This window comes from Sturnira hondurensis, unplaced genomic scaffold, assembly GCF_014824575.4.
Source record: "Sturnira hondurensis isolate 20B ecotype Veracruz unplaced genomic scaffold, ASM1482457v3 Scaffold0015659, whole genome shotgun sequence".
NCBI classification, from domain to species: domain Eukaryota; kingdom Metazoa; phylum Chordata; class Mammalia; order Chiroptera; family Phyllostomidae; genus Sturnira; species Sturnira hondurensis.
In genome coordinates this window covers 1276059-1292584 of record NW_028088290.1, presented here as the reverse complement: position 1 = coordinate 1292584, position 16526 = coordinate 1276059, and the positions used below count along the sequence as shown (strand labels likewise).

The 16526-nt window shown below is 40.9% G+C and overlaps 1 pseudogene; it reads right to left on the bottom strand.

Annotated features, from left to right (window-relative positions):
* Positions 1–217: 217 nt before the first annotated feature.
* On the bottom strand, positions 218–780 carry LOC119000396 (hypoxanthine-guanine phosphoribosyltransferase-like; annotated as a pseudogene).
* Positions 781–16526: the final 15746 nt, after the last annotated feature.

Sequence of the window (16526 nt, the reverse complement as noted above, 5' to 3'; positions counted from 1 at the left end):
TGGTTGAAGAGATTTTTCATTCACAACTCAAACAATAATCCACCCAAAGAGAACTGATAGTCTTTAGGCTCACGGTGCGAATAAAGAGCTTAAGAACGCAGCAACTGACATTTCTACAATAGAAAACACAAAAAATTCTTAGAAGACACATGCAATAAGCTCTACTAAGCAGCTGGCCACAGACCTAGAATATTTTATAACTTTACTGGTAATTTCAATAGGATTACAGATGTTTCCAAACTCAACTTGAACTCTCATCTTAGGCTTTGTATTTTGCTTTTCCCTTTTCACAAATAACACAAACATGATTCAAATCCCTGAAGTATTCATTTTAGTCAAGGTCATATCCTACAACAAACTTGTCTTGAATTTCAAGTTCAACAAAGTCTGGTCTATATCCAACATTTTGAGGGGCCCTTTTTACCAGCAAGCTTGCAACCTTCATCAACTGCAGGTTATACTGCTTGACCAAAGCAAGAAAGGTTTGCATTGTTTTGCCATGTCAATTATATCTTCAATGATCAAGACATTCTATTCAGTTAAAGTTGAGAGACCATCTCCACCAATTACTTCTCTGTCTCCTGTTGATTTGTCATTACAGTAGCTCTTCAGTCTGATAAAATCTACAGGCATAGGAATGGATCTATCACTATTTCTGTTTAGTGCTTTGATGTGATCCAGCAGGTCAGCAAAGAATTTATAGCCCTCCTCGAGCACACAGAGGGCTACAATGTGATGGCCTCCTATCTCCATCACATCTTGAGCAATATGGCCATTGCATTAAAAATGACTGAGCAAGCAGAGCAACAAATTTGCATTAAATTTTGCATTAAGCATGAACATTCCTCCACAGAAACTATTCAGATGATTCAGAAGGCTGTAGCTATGGGCAACTGGTGATCAGCAGCTTCACCACAAGTACCTGCTCATGCATCAAGTCTGGCGCAAAGTTTTTGGCAAAACATCAAATCACCCAGGTGACTCAGCCCCCTTAGAGACCACATTTGGTGCCCTAAAACTTCTGGGTTTTTCTAAAATCACCTTTGAAAGGGAAGAGATTTCAGACCATCAATGAGATTCAAGAAAATATGATGGGCCTGCTGATGGTGAATGGAAGAACTGTCTGAGGTCCCAAGGTGCCTACTTTGAAGGAGACTTAGGCATCGTTGTCCTATGTACACTGTTTCTTGTATCTTGTATCTTCTTCAATAAATGTCTCTTTTTCATAGTGCATGGCTGGATACTTTCAGGACATACCTCATAATTTACATCTAAGTGATGAATAAAAGCACCTAATGTCAGGATGGGCAGGGGTAGGAAAAAATGGCTGCTGAACTACAACCCGGAAAAGACGGCTGACGTCAAACCAGAGAGCCGAAAGGGTGGGCTTTGCCAAAATGGATATCCACATAGCAACCTGAGCCCGAGGAGAACCACCACTGATATATTGCCGCTTTGGTCAATGGGGCAATATTGACCTACGAAGAGAGCCAACCAAAATAAAACCCCGCCATATTCCCTGCTTGGGCACAATTTCCCCAGCCCCACTCTGCAAACCGGAGAACCTCACCTGGGTGTGCAAACCCCAATAAAGCTCTATACTGCCTAACTTTGTGGCTGATTGGCATTTCTTCCTCAGTGGAGCCTAAGAAAACCTTTCATTTCATGCCGAAACCCGGGAGGAGTTGTTGTCTGCTGAAGACCGCTCCTCTCCTTACTTCCCGAGGAGGCCTCGCAGCAACCCCACCAGTCTGGACTAAGAACCAGGGTAAGTGCCATTGTCCTTAAGTTTCTGGTCCCCAAACGCTGATTCCGGGCCCCCGTCTTCTGGGAGAGGCTGCTCTCCCTCCACTGAGAGGTTCTGGGCACCAGAGGAGATGTCCCTGGACCCAGACCCCCATTTTTACCAGACCGGATCAGCAGATTGGGTTGAGGGATGACAATTCCCATTTGCTGATCCTCATGGGGCCAGGAATGGGGGGGCAGGAGTCCAAGCCAGATCCTAAGTCACCTCTAGGGTGCCTTCTGAAAAATTTGCCAGCAACTGACCCTGGCCTCAAGCAAAAACAGCGATTTTTCTATCCACTACAGCCTGGCTATCATATCAGCTAGATAATTGTGAAACCTGGCCTCCTGAAGGCACTTTCGATTTTGTTACCCTTACTGACCTAGATAATTTTTGCTGACAGACTGGCAAATGTCTGAGGTCCCCTACATTCAGGGTTTTTGGGCCTTACGTTCTCACCCAGATCTGTGCACCCAGTGCTCCACAGCCCAAGTTCTCCTCGCCTGAGGGAACCCTGAACCCATCTGGCCTCCTAAGCCTACTGCCCCAGAACCTCCCTCCTCATTTTCTGATTCCCCTGAAGATCTTGCTTCTCCTCCTCCTCCTCCTCCTTATCAGCTCCCACCAATGGCTACTCCAGCCCTGGTCCTCCCCTCTCAACCGGATTCTCCCCGTTCCTCTGAAGGCCTTTTTTCCCTGGTCAGCTCACGCACTCGCTCCCACCTGAATCTAGAGCCCCTAGACTCCCACATTTGCCTGCTCTGGGAAGTGGTGGGAGCAGAAGGTGTTGTTTGGGTCCATGTCCCCTTCTCACTAACTGACTTCTCTTCAATTGAAAAATGCCTCGTCTCTTTTTCCACTAACCCTACTGATTTTGTCAAAGAATTCCAATACCTAGTCCAGGCTTATGACCTCACATAGCATGACCTGCATATTATTTTAACTTCCACCATGACCCCAGACAAGTGTGACCATGTCTGGACTGCAGCTAGGGCTCATGCAGATAAAACCCATGCCACCAATGCCAGTGGGGGCAACCAGAGGCGGAACCAGACTGGGGCTACCAGGTAGGACAGGCGGGTTGGAGATGCAGCGACCAAATGGTCGAGTGCCTGATCACAGGTATGCACCAATCTTCCCAGAAAGCAGTCAATTATGATCAGCTCAGAGAGGTCACCCAAGGCCCCGGAGAAAATCCAGCGCTGTTTCTCAACAGACTAACCGAGGCAATGGTGCTCCATACCCACCCTGACCCGGCTTCTAATGCTGGGGCCACTGTCTTAGCTACTCACTTTGTTTCCCAGTCAGCCCCAGATATTAGAAGGAAACTGAAAAAGGCTGAAGATGGCCCCCAAACCCCCATCTGAGATCTGGCAAATATGGCACTTAATGTTTTCAATAACTGTGAAGCAGAGGCTGAGGCTACCCGCCAGGCTCGCCTACAGCAAAAGGTAGCCCCGCAAACCCAAGCCATGCTAGTGGCCCTGTGGCTGGTGGCAAACATCAGCGCGGGGGTGAAGCCTAAGTCCGCGCCAAAGAACACCCCACTGGGGGCCTGTTTCAAGTGTGGCAAAGAAGGGCACTGGACCTGCCAGTGTCCTCAACCTCAGCCACCAACGAAGCCTTGCCCCGATTGCTGACAACTTGGCCACTGAAGGGATGCCTGTCCCCTTAGAGGCTCGTCCCTGGCGCCTCCATGTGGGGGAACCAGCCATCCAAGGTGTGGATTCTTCCCTGGCCACACCGAAACTGACTCCTAGATGATTGAAGCGGCCTGGACTCGAAGACCCCCATCACCCTTGCTGAACCCAGGATAACGCTGCAGGTAGCGGATAAGTCCATCTCTTTCCTAGTGGACATGAGGGCTAATTACTGTTTTACCATCTTTTTCAGGACCTCTTACTCCTTCCCAGATCTCGGTCATGTGGGTTGATGGGACCCCATCTTGCCCGTGTGAATCCCCCCGCTTGGCTGCAGTCTGGACGGCTTTCCCTTTCTCTGTTCATTCCTTGTCATACCCTCCTGCCCTATTCCATTTCTAGGATGGGATGTTCTCCAATTATTAGGCGCCACTCTTCAGATCCCACAAATCCCAACCACTTCCTCCTCCCTTATCCTCCTGCTGTTAGAAAACCTACTCACTCCTCCCTGATGAACCAGAAACAGCCTACCTCTAACCCCTCCCCTCTACACCCTCCTAACAGCAGGAAGTAGCCAGACCAAACATGGTGCCCCTTATCCTATTCTGACCCTTTATCCTAAAGAGGTCAGAATGTCAGGATGGGCAGGGTAGGACAAAATGGCCGCTGAACTACAACCTGGAAAAGATGGCTGACATCAAACCAGAGAGCCGAAATGGCGGGCTTCACCAAAACAGATGTCTGCATAGCATCCTGAGCCTGAGGAGAGCCACCAATGATATATTGCCGCTTTGTTCATTGGGGACCAATCCCCAGTTCCCAGGAAGAGAGCCAACCAAAATAAAACCCCGCCATATTCCCTGCTTGGGCGTGACTTCCCCAGCCCCACTCTGTGGACAGAGAACCTTGCCCAGGTGCGCAAACCCCAATAAAGCTCTATACTTTGTGGCTGATTGGCATTTCTTCCTTGGTGGAGCCTAAGAAAACCTTTCACCTAACAATAAAAAAATACAATAAAAACATCTTCTCTGGAGATTAACATTTAAAGTAAAGGTAATATATAGATATCACTTAAATACAACAGAAAAAAATTAAGGAAATATATATTTTCTTTTTTATTGTTTATTTTTATGTTTGGCAAGAAGTTAATGATTACTGTCATTTTTTTTGGTTTCATTAACCTAGTTTGTATATTGTGCTTCTCTTCCTGCCCATACATACACACAAGAATTTTCTCATTAAGTGAATTTTGAACTCAGATTCTATATTATTTATTTTCCTATACTCTGAATGCTATTGGATAAGCCCCTGTATTTATTTGTATCCAAAGATCCTGCTGCAGTCTTCTTAGAGTCATTTCTTGGCAGCCTCGGGTAATTGCAGATGAAAAAGCTGCAAGTATAATTTTTCCCCCATAGGAAAGTGAGGGAGGATATTGCCAAAGGTAGGTAGAAGGATTCCAACAAGGGAATAATGAATGGCAGGAACAACAATTTGGCTATATGGCATATCACATGCACGCACACACCCCACTCCTAATTTGGAGATGAAAGTAATTGAAGGCAGCAGTTAGCTCAGGCATTAGCATCCACAGCCTGAGAACTGCAGCATCACTTTGTACAATTCTCAGTGGAGCAAACCGCATGTCCTACGGGATTTGGCCTACCAAGCCTGAACAATGAGCAGGAACTCTGAGGTGACACAAATAAAATGCTATTTCCTACTTACATTTTCTCTCACATGGAAGGATGATACACTCTTCTTTGATGCAGGAGTGGAAAATAAAAAAAAAAAGTGAGTCTGACGTACATTCTAAAACAATGTCCAGCCAGCCTGTGTGTTTGGCACCAAAGGAATGATACCAGCACCTCCCTCTCTGGTTGTTATTTACCATATGTTTTATGGTTACCTAGATGACACCCCCAGTGTCCAAAGGACATTACTTTTCCACATTCCACCCATGTCAGTTGGAGTTTCCCCTTACCCATGGTTTCACTTTCCAAAGTCCCACTTCAAAAAAATTAGATGAAAAATTTCAGAAGTGAACAATTCATAAGTTATAAATTGCATGGCATTCTGAATAGCACGATGAAATCTCCTGCCACCCTACTCCATCCCGCCTTGGGCGTGGATCATCTCTCTGTCCAGCATCTGCACTCGGTACACGCTTCCCACCTGTTAGTCACTTAGCAGTCATCTCAGTTACAAGATTGGTTATGAGAGAGAGACTGGATTCACATAACTTTTATTAAAGTATACTGTTGTAATTGTTCTATTATTACTTATTAATAGTTCTATTGTTATTAATCTACTGAGCCTAATTTATAAATTAAATTTTATCATAGCTATGTATGTATGAGAAAAATATAGTGTATGTAAAATTTGGTATTATTTGCTGGGGATCTTAGAGCATGTCCTTTGTGGGTAAGGGAGGAGTATTGTCCCGCCAGGAAAAAAAAAAGATGGTTGACTGCTTCCAAATAATTTCTCTGCTATGTCACCAAAAGCTCTTTTTAAAAGAGCAATGATTCTCAAAATTGATTACTTCAGGGTCTTGTTAAAATAAAGCTGCTGAGCTTTCCCCTCAGGGTTTCTGATTCAGTAGGTCTCACGTGGGGGCTGAGAATTTGCATTTTTCACAGGTTTCCAGGTGATGCTGATGCTGATGGCTGTGGGATTGTACTTTGAGAAACACCGGGGTAGAGATTGACGCTAAGGGTGCAGAGGTTTCTAAACTTTCATGTGCTTTGGAATCGTCCAGAGATCTTTAAAACTATGAATGTTTGGCGCCAGCCCCAGAAGTTCTGATTTCACTGGCATGGGGTGTGACCTGACCACAGGGATTTTACAAAGCTTTCCATGTAATTCTACAAATTTGGGAGCTTGTATATTAGGCTATCCTTCTGCTCTACCTCTCCTCTCCTTGTAACTAACATCTAAGAAAATCCTGATCAGAATCTTTAATGTACTTATTCCCTCATCTTTCTGTTTCCCTCACATTTAGCTGGCAAAAATCCAAGCTTGGATTAGTCCATTAGCTGCATTTTTCACTTCTTTATCCATGTTGCTGTGTACTTCAGGAGAGAATAATGTGATCACATGTACTGATGCATTGGAGCACTACAAATTCACTCTTACTCAGCAGGGACCTCAAATGTTTCCAATTGTCATTATGTAAGAACTGATTCAGCTCATTTATTGTCACACTAAAAGTCTCCCTCATATAGGGGATCTTTTTCTTGCTTCCTCATTTCTCATAATATTTTTAAAAGCATTCTCAACATCTTAAAGTTTTTCTCAGTGGTGTTCAACCTGGGGCAGTTTTGTCCACCCAGGGGACACATGGCAATGTCTAGAAACAATCTGGTGGTCACAACTTGGTGAAGAGGTCTGTGCTACTCGCATGTAGTGAGTAGAGACCAGGCACGCAGCTAAACATCACACAATGCACAGGACAGACACCACACAAAAAAATTGTTCAGCCCAAAGTTTCAATGGTGCTATAGATGAGAAACACTGGTTCTCCACATCACCTCTCTCAACTCTCAGTGGACAACCATCATTTGAACTTCCCAAAGAAAAGAGAGCCTATTGCTCCTCAACCTTCACACTCACATATCTAGACATATTCTTCTCTGCTTGGTTTGGTTTCTGCAGACAAGTGAGTCCTGTACAGCTGGAATTGCACAAGTACTCCTTCAATTCTTAGCTCTCCAATCATTTCTGAAAACCAATTGAATTTAAAATGAGTACTCATTTATTCATTCATTTATTATTTTATTCTTTTGGAAAATATTTATTATCTACTATGTGTCAGGTATTGTGCAAGGTGCTAGGAATATAATGCTGAGCAAACCAGACACAGTTTCTTTCTTAATAAATCTTAATGTCCAGTAAAGGAGACTCATTAATCAAACAATTTTCCAAACAAATGTTAATCACAAACTGTGATCAATGCTAAGAATGCCTCTTAGTGGTAAATTTGACCTAGTCTGAAGGGTCAGAGGAAGCTCCTCTGAGATAGTGTGGGCTTCTGGTTGTGTTTGGTTAGCTGAGCAGCAAGGATGGGATGGAGAGGGGGTCAGACTCAGGCAGGGGGCACGGCAGGCATTGGGCCCTGAGGCCAGATGTCTGAAGTGTGTCTCACTTGAGGAGGTGAAAGGAGGTTAGTGCTGCTGGAGATAGATGAGAGGGCGAGAATGCACAGATGGACCTGGAGAGCAAGCCACAGCCAGTTCTTTAATTCTTTCATTTATTTAACAAATAAATATTGAGTACTTCCTGTGAGCCAGGCCTTGCTGTAGACAGAGGAGATTTAGCAGTCAAGTATATTATTGTGGGTGATACAGATAGTAAATGGGAGAACTAAGAAAAACATGTTATATGTTAGATAGTGATCACAGCTGAAGTTGAAGAAGTAAATGAGGGAATATGGTGGGAGTAGTAAGTTTCTGTTTTCAACAGTATGGTGACATTTGGGGAAATCTGAAGAGAATGAGGGGAGCAGGTGCCTTTCCTGGCAGGGGGACCAGCAAAAGCAAAAGCCCTGAGGGTACACGTGCCTGCTTAGTTTCAGAAGGAGCAGTGAGGCTTGTGTGTCTGAGGCAGAGGAATAAAGGGGAGAACAGAAGGAAGAAAGGATAAAAAGGTAAGAAAAAACAGAGCTTGGTAGAGGGAATTAAGAACATAACCCAACAACATGCTGTCAAAAAATACTCACTTCAAACATAAAGATACAGGCAGGTTTCTAGTACAAGGATGGAAAAAGATATACCCTGCAAACATTAACCAAAGAAAAACAGTAGTGGTTATGTTAATATAGAACAGATTTTGGAGCAAATAAAACTACTAGAGAGAAAGAGGGACATTATTTAATAATAAAAGGGTGAATCTACCAGGAAGACATAGGAACCTTAAATGTATACACATCAAACAACAGAACTATGGAACATATAGAGCAAAAAGTAATTGCACTAAACAGAGAATAGACATTTGCCCAATTGTAGGTGGAGACCTCAACACCTCTTCTCAACAATAGATGGAACAACTAGACAGAACATTAGCAAGTATGTAGAAGAACTCAGGATCATCCACCAAGATCTTATTGACAGCTACGGAGTATTCCATGCACATTCTTTTTAAGTGCTCAGAGAATATAAATCCAGATCAACCATATCCTGTGTCATAAACAAACCTCAACACACTAATAATAATTGAAATCATACACAGTGTGTTCTCCAACCACACTAAACTTAAACTATAGATGAATAAAAGCAAAATAAAAAAGTTTCTAAACATTTGAAAACTAAATAACACACTGTTCAGTACTCTATAGGTCAAAGGGAAAGTCTCAAGGGAAAGTTAAAATATGCATGAAATTGAATGAATGTGAAAATATAGGACATCACCATTTGTGGGGGAGCAGAAGCATTGCTACAAGGAGAATTCATAATGTTGTATACATAGGTTAGAAAAACAGGAAATGTCTCAAATTAAAAATATAAACTCCCCTGTCAACAACCTATAAAAAGTGCAAAATGAGCCCAAAATCAGCAGATAGAAATAAATAACAGAGAGCAGAAATCAATCAAGGTAAAAAAAAAACAATAAAGAAAATCAATGAAACAGAGTTGATTCTTTGAAAACATCAATAAAATCAACAAACTTCCAGCAAGATGAACAAAGAAAAAAGGAGAAGACAAAATTTATCAATGTCAGGAATAAAACAGGGAATATCTGTGCAGACCTTTTATATATCAAAAAGATAATAAGGGAAATGCTACAAAAAACTCTATATGCATAAATTTGGTAACTGGATGTAATGAACTAATTCCTCAAAAACATAAACTAGTACAATTTCCCCAATGAAATAGATATTTGAATATCCTTGTAACTATTAAGGAAATAAAATTCATAACCTTGAAACTCCCATAAAATAAATTTTTAGATAAGTAGTTGTATGGGAGAATTCTCCTAAACCTTTTAAAAAATGACACCAACTCTACACAATTGTTTCCAGAAAACAGAAGAGGAAGGAGTACTTCCAATTCATTTTAGGATGTTATTATTACTCTGATAGAAAACCAAGATAAAATATGCCCCTCTTCACAACCCCCAAATAAGAAAGAATGAAAGAAAAAAACCCACCCACAGATCAACCACTTACATGCATGTGGATGTTGAAATCCTTAATGAAATGTTAAGAAACAAAATCTAGTGATATATAAAGAGAATTATACACCATTATCAAGTAGGCTTTATTCAAAGGATGCAAGGTTGGTTCAATATTTGAAATCAGCCAATGTAATCCACCATGTTAACATGCTAAAGAAGAAAAATTACACCATCATGCCAATCAATGCCAAAAAATTTTTGGACAAAATTCAACACCCATTCATGATAAAAATTCTCAGGAAACTAGGAACAGAGGGAAACTTTCTCAACTTGATGAAGAGTAAATACAAAAATCTTACAGGTAACATATTTAATGCTGAAAAATTGAGTGAGTTTCCTCCTAAGATCAGGAACAAAGCAAGGATGTAGCTCTTGTCACTGTTATTTAAACAATACTGGAAGTTGTAGTCAGTGCAATAGCAGGATAAAAGAAAATTTCTTACAACTACACATGAATCTACACTTATCTCAAAATTAGAAAGTTTAATTAAAGAAAGCACTTTCCTTATATTATCTTATGGGCATGCTAACACATTTGTTAACTGGCACAGTAATTAGGTAGTAAGTATCCTGTTACCCACCCTTCTGCCTTTCTGCCTCACCCTCCCTCCAGCAAAAATAGGGGTTTCCTTGGAGATGCTGTTCTGCACTGTGGTCCCTCCCCAAATTGCCTTAAATTTAAATGGCCATGCCAGCCACTGTGAGATAAAACTTTGCAATACAATGTTATCAGAATTTGGCCTTAGTTTTACTAAAATCTAAGAAAAAATTGAAACAATTATTCATTTTATTTAGAAAATCTTGACCATATATTTTTGACTTCTCATTTTCAATATCATACTGTGCAAAAATAATAAGATATCCTAAAAGAATAATAAAAAACGGTGATTATTTAAATTTAGAAAAGTGTACTCCTTGGAGCTAAAGTAGTCTGTGTTTTTAAAGAAAATGAGTACAGTTGTTGTTTTGTTAATTTCTGTATTTTTGGAAAGACTATGGGTTGTCCAGATGATGGTGCTAGAACAGTGTTCTTCAGTCATGTGAGAATAGAAAACTCATTTGGGTCATTCAAAGTCAAAGACAGATTTTTATTAAGCACATTATAAAATGGCTATTCAAGGCCACTCATCATTGCCATCATTTTCATCATTAAACACTTATGGAAAAGTTTACAGTCTGTGTGGCTTTCACCGCAGTGCCAGCAATCCTTAAGAGACCAAGCAACCCTCTCCACACCAGAAATTGTTAAACAAATTTTATTTATTTATGATGTACCCATTTAACCTATTAAAGGGAACTAAGTCAAAATAAAATATCCTTGTAAAAGTGCCAGCTAACTACCCTTACTACTATGTAAATATTTTTCAAAGAGTTTGTGAGAAAGGTTTATAGCCAAGAGATTTTTGATGTAGTAAAGAAGTATGTTAAGCTACTATTTGACACAGTGAATACATTAGAATGTATGAAAAGCATATTAACTTCTAGAGATAATAAAAGTGACATCTTACAAATAGTAAGAAGAAATATGTGTTAGACATATTTTATATAACCACAGTGCAAAAAACCTGGTCAAAGATCTAAGTAACTCCTAATGTAGCCATGATTCTGCTCTGCTTTATGAAAGAAAGTTGACCTTGAGACTTTTAGAATTGGAAAAATAAAATACACTGTAAAGAACAGAGAATAACAGGAATAAAAGTCTTTTTCTTAAGTTTCTTTAGTTTCCAAAATATACTTTATCATTTCTCACCTTGATACAGGGTGCAGCCAAGGGAGGCCCCAGAAAAGATTTGGAATGGTGTCCAGAACTCAAGGTGTACAGGAATATTGGAGGAAATATTGAGATGTCCTCACCCCCCCCCCCCCAAGGTGTCAGTTGGGGGAAGGGATGAATGGAGCAGGGCCACTGAGAGCTGTTTTGCATAGCAACAGTTTTGTAGCTAACCTCTGGAATGGCATTTAACATATCTATAACCTTTAACTGGTTTCATAGATATGTTAAATAGCTGTGGCCAAGTTTTGGGCCAGGGAGAAGTGAGTGGTGGAAAAAAACCAGGCTAGAATTGGGAGCTGCTTCTCTGAGAGAGGGTCTGCTTGAGAGCCACGTGGCTTTAGCAGAGTGGAGGCTAACCAGGCTGGAACTGGGGCTGCTTCTCTGAGAGAGTGCCTGCGAGAGAGCCATGTGGCTTTAGCAGAGTGAGGACCCCCTCTTGGCCAGATGAGGGGGAGAGCCACGCTATTTAGAAAGATGTAGACCCCTGTAGCCATTAGGAGGGAGAGCCATGCAGTTTCAGCAGAGTGCAGACCCCCTCTTGGCCAGGTGGAAGAGAAAACCACGCAACTTTGCCAGAATGGAGATCCCTGCGGCCAGGTGAAGAAGAAAGACGCGGCTTTGGTAGAAGAGGCCCACACGGCTTTGGCGTGCTCCCTTTGGCTGAGTAGCCTGGAAAGCAGGAGAGACTTTGACTAGAACTTGGTACAAAGAACTCTTGCCAGTGGAAGGTGCCGCATGACTTTGGATTAATTGGAGATCCTGCCTGGACAGGCAGGCGACACAGCTCACGTGCCAGCGGCCTGAAAACGGACGTGTGCTCTTTTCCTGATTTACGGTACCCGGAGTTGGGACAGTGGGAGAAGGGAGCGCTGTGTGTGTGTGTGTGTAGGTGTATACCCTTAAAGACTTTAATATTTTAAGGAAGGCATTAGGCCTGAATAGCATTAAATAAACATTTTGTTTCCTTTTCACAAATCTCTGGCATTGAGAGATGTGTTTCCAATTGGCGGCGGACAGAAGAGCCCTACAGATTTTAGTGTATCGTCCTTGGGAGGGGCCCCTGTTTTCTGCAGCAGTTTTTGGCATCCCTTGGTGGGCCAAGTATTGCCCCCCCCCCTCGGACCCTTTGTTCGGTAACAACCTGGATATTGAGTCTTGTGTCAAGCCGAAGAGTATTACAGAGAAGAAAACAAAGAAACAGCTTCTCAAAGAGCACGTTTATTGTGTATATCTGAATACTTATCTTGTAGGTGCCAATTACAACAACTAGAGCATATAAAATAACCTGTCACAACACATGAACTTTTCTCGACCATCAGAACTGGAGGAAAATTGATACATTTTCATATTGAACACTGAAAAATAAATTCTCATTCCCTCATATTCTCTCTCTCTCTCTCTCTCTCACACACACACACACACACCACTGCAGGTAATTTAATCTCTAATTTTTAGTTACCATTGCTTCTTATAGGCTATTGTTTCCAAGTTGCTTATGATCCAGAACAGAGCTCTGGTTACCACTTCACACTTCACATTTACATAGCATTTCAGATATTTTAAAGGCTTCATAAATGTATGTTATTCATTGCTTATAGCACATCTCCTACATAGGGGTTGAAAATACTGGCTTGGTTCAAGGATGCCAGTGAATGAGAAGGGGCGTGAATTGTACCTCCCACAATGGGTAGGGTGCTCTGAAGGTTTATATAAGGGAAAGGAAAAAGCATAGTTTAAAACAGTGTCTCTATGGAGATACTCTGTTTTCCTTCTGAGCTTCAGAAGAGGCCTAGCTTCAGAAATGTGTGCTGGGTAGCTGTGTCTGCAGATTGCATTTGCCCTTGACCCATGTACCTAAACCTCAATTAATATCTATTCATCTCCAGCTCCCCATGTGTTAATTTGTACCATCTTTCTCCCTAGAACCACAGGTGGGTATTTTAAACTCGTTTTGGACTTTGTGTGTTCATTTTCACATTATATTCAGTAGATGGTCTACTTCTGAAGCTTATATTCTTTCTCTACAAAATATTTTCACTTGTTTTTCTCATTGTCAAACCTACTACTCCTTATCTTCTAGGTGTTTGTTTCTTCTCATGTAAATGGGAGTAATCAGTCTTCTCTAGCTCTTTTCTCCTGTATCAGGACATCCACATGCTCTTGATCACTGTCCTGATCAATACCTTCACATCTCTTCATCAACTACTGAGTTAAGCACAATCCTCATCTTCACATTCAATGCCTTGGCTTATCTTTTCTTCAGATTGAACTACACCCTAGCCTTCTATAATCTTGACTTTTCTGAAAACACACTCAAGTATTTCGATAGATACGATTCTGTTTGTGGATTAATGTACCAAACCTTACTCACTACCCAGTTCCTTCTGTTGAAATCCATTCTAACCTCAGAGACTTGTTTCAAATGCCACACAATCCATGAAACCTCTTCCTACCCTCCTCTTACCCAGTTCCATTCTCTGTCAGTTTTTCTCTAGTTATACCATCCTTCATATTACAGTCATTCATGTAGGTTTCTTTTTCTTCCTTCTAGATTAAACATCCTGAAGACAGAAACTTTAATTTATTATGATATTTTCTCAAACATCCAGGTCTAAGAATTCAATATGGTGGACAGTGCATATTTAATTAAAGTAAACTGAATTAAAATGGAGATAGTGTTGCAGATTTTTAAATTTTATTTTTAAAAGTTACCTCTCTTTTACTCAGCTTTCAAAAATGGCTTGAAAAACAGCTACCTAACTGGTACAAAAACACATCTTTTAGTTTCCTGGGAAGAGTATTAGGTTTGAGTATATGTATATAAAGTTGGTTGAAGCTGGGGTATCAGCAATGTCAACAAAGGGCAGGAAAACATTACAAATACAAGGGCTAGTTTGTGTCATCACTCATTCATTAATAGTGTTAATCCAAATAGACTATCTACTGTGAACCAATAACTGCTTTGGAACTACAACTACAGAGAGAAGTAAAATTAAAGCAATTATCAATTTTTTTGTGTTACTATGCTACAACTTTAGTTTTTCCCTATGGTAATAATTTCTACTCTTAATGCTAAAGAACAATTTCACAATTATTTGCCTATCATTCATTTATTCATTCTTCCTCTTATTTACCAAATAATTATTGGGAAACTGGGTGTAAGGGATCAAAAAGTATCTCAATGTTTGCTCTCAAGTCTGCTATAGTTTGATGGAAAGATAGACTTGAAGCTCACAGTAATTAACATGTTAAGTTCTCCATGGATGTATAGGTGCTCAAAACACTGTAGTTTATGAGAGAAAGAAAATGGAGATTTCCCTGGGAAAGACAGCAACCCTTTCAGAAATGCTAAAACACTTGAGTGGAGAATTGAATACTTCTTAGTTTTCCACTCAATTAAGGGAGGTAACAGCATGCTAGGTAAAAGCAGATGTGTGCGAAATGGCATAAGGTGGCGAGGTGCCATGTCAAACTTGGAGACTAGCTCTGTTCAGCCAGGACTCAAGGAATAAGGGCAGGGCTGACTAAGCAAGCTCAGGGAAGACCTGGTACCATCTGCTAAGACTTTGAATTTTGTGCAGACCTCAAGATTAGTGCAAGATCCCAAGCAAAGGGACACTTCATATTTTATCATAGGAACAGCATGCTATGGTATTTGGGTAACAAGGCAGAAAGGCATGAATGAATGTGCCCGCAGTTTAGCAGTGAGACAATGAAAAGTTCTTTGACACTAATGGTGGGTCAGTAGCATCAACAGATAACTCTTTTACTTAAGACATAAGAAGGATTTCTATTCAGACCAAAGCTTTAAGGCAGAGGAGAATAAGTTCAACCCAAGTGACATTCAATTATTTTCTTTAAAGTCCAAAAAGAGTCAAGGACTGATTCCAGCTGAGCTATGTAGAATTCATCCCTTATGGGCAATGCCTACCGGTGTCCCAGAGGAGGTCAAGGGAGGAAATGCCATCCAGGCTTGCAATGTTGCACAGACTTTGGTCTGAAAGTCCCTTTGGTCTAACCTAAATTTATTTTCCTGCAGTTTAAGCTCATTTCCTCTTTTCCATTTCTGGGAAGGTAAAGAACAGATGTTCATAAACCACCAGATAATGCCCATTTAAAGACTGGAGACACAAATTAAATCTTCTCTGAGCCATCACTTTTCTGAGCTGAACAGTTGAAATTCCCAGTTTTACTCTTAGATTTGCTGCTCTAAATCTGTATCTGTTTTCTTATAGTGGCTGTATAGCTCTTTCTCATCTCTTCTTAGATATTTACCTACAAATAGGACAAGAGTTTTCAACAAATATATAACTATTTCCATTTGCTTTGAAAACATTTGACTATTTCTGATCCTCAATAGTCAAGTGTGATTTTATATTAAAAACAAACAAACAAACAAACAAAGCTCCACCACCCCTGAACAGCAGCAGCATGTTACTGACAAATTGAGACCACTAGGCTTTCCACATACTTTTGGTAAATTTGCATTGAGCCAGTCTTCCCATCTTATGTTTGTAAACTCTAAATTGTTTTTTTTTTTAAATTGGGTAGTAATCTGCTTCACTTGTTTGAACCCTACTGGCCCTTGCCTTGAACTTCATCAAAAATTTTTGGCATTTTCTTCTTTGGCATTGCTTGATCATTATTATTTATTTTACTTTGAGTTACTATCCAAAACGGTCAGGTATTCTGCATCTCTGAACTTCTACAGATCTTAGAACTTCTTGCCCTTCTGAAAGTAGAATGGTCTTCCCTTTGCACCAGGCTTCACCAGAGCAGGCAGGTGACTTTGGATGTGCTATTCCTGCATCCCATCCCTCATAATCATTTCCAAGCTCCCTAAAAGAAACACTGTAGCTCAAGTTATGATCACTCACTTTGGCCCACACACTGGGATGGGCTGAGAGACATCAGAGAATTAACCAACCCCAGGAGGTCACAGTCTTGGGCTGGAGGAGCTCATCTAGTATATTCTGCAGAGGGGTTGGATGTAGCAGAATATTTCATCAGCTTGAACTCCAGATGATTACCTAGAATATGGTGTTTTTCTGAAGTAATCTGAGGAGTGAAAAACTCTTAGATTTCTACCTATTTTCCCCACAAGAGGCTTAAATGCATGCTTCTTTACCATTCTGTTAAGAACTATGACTTA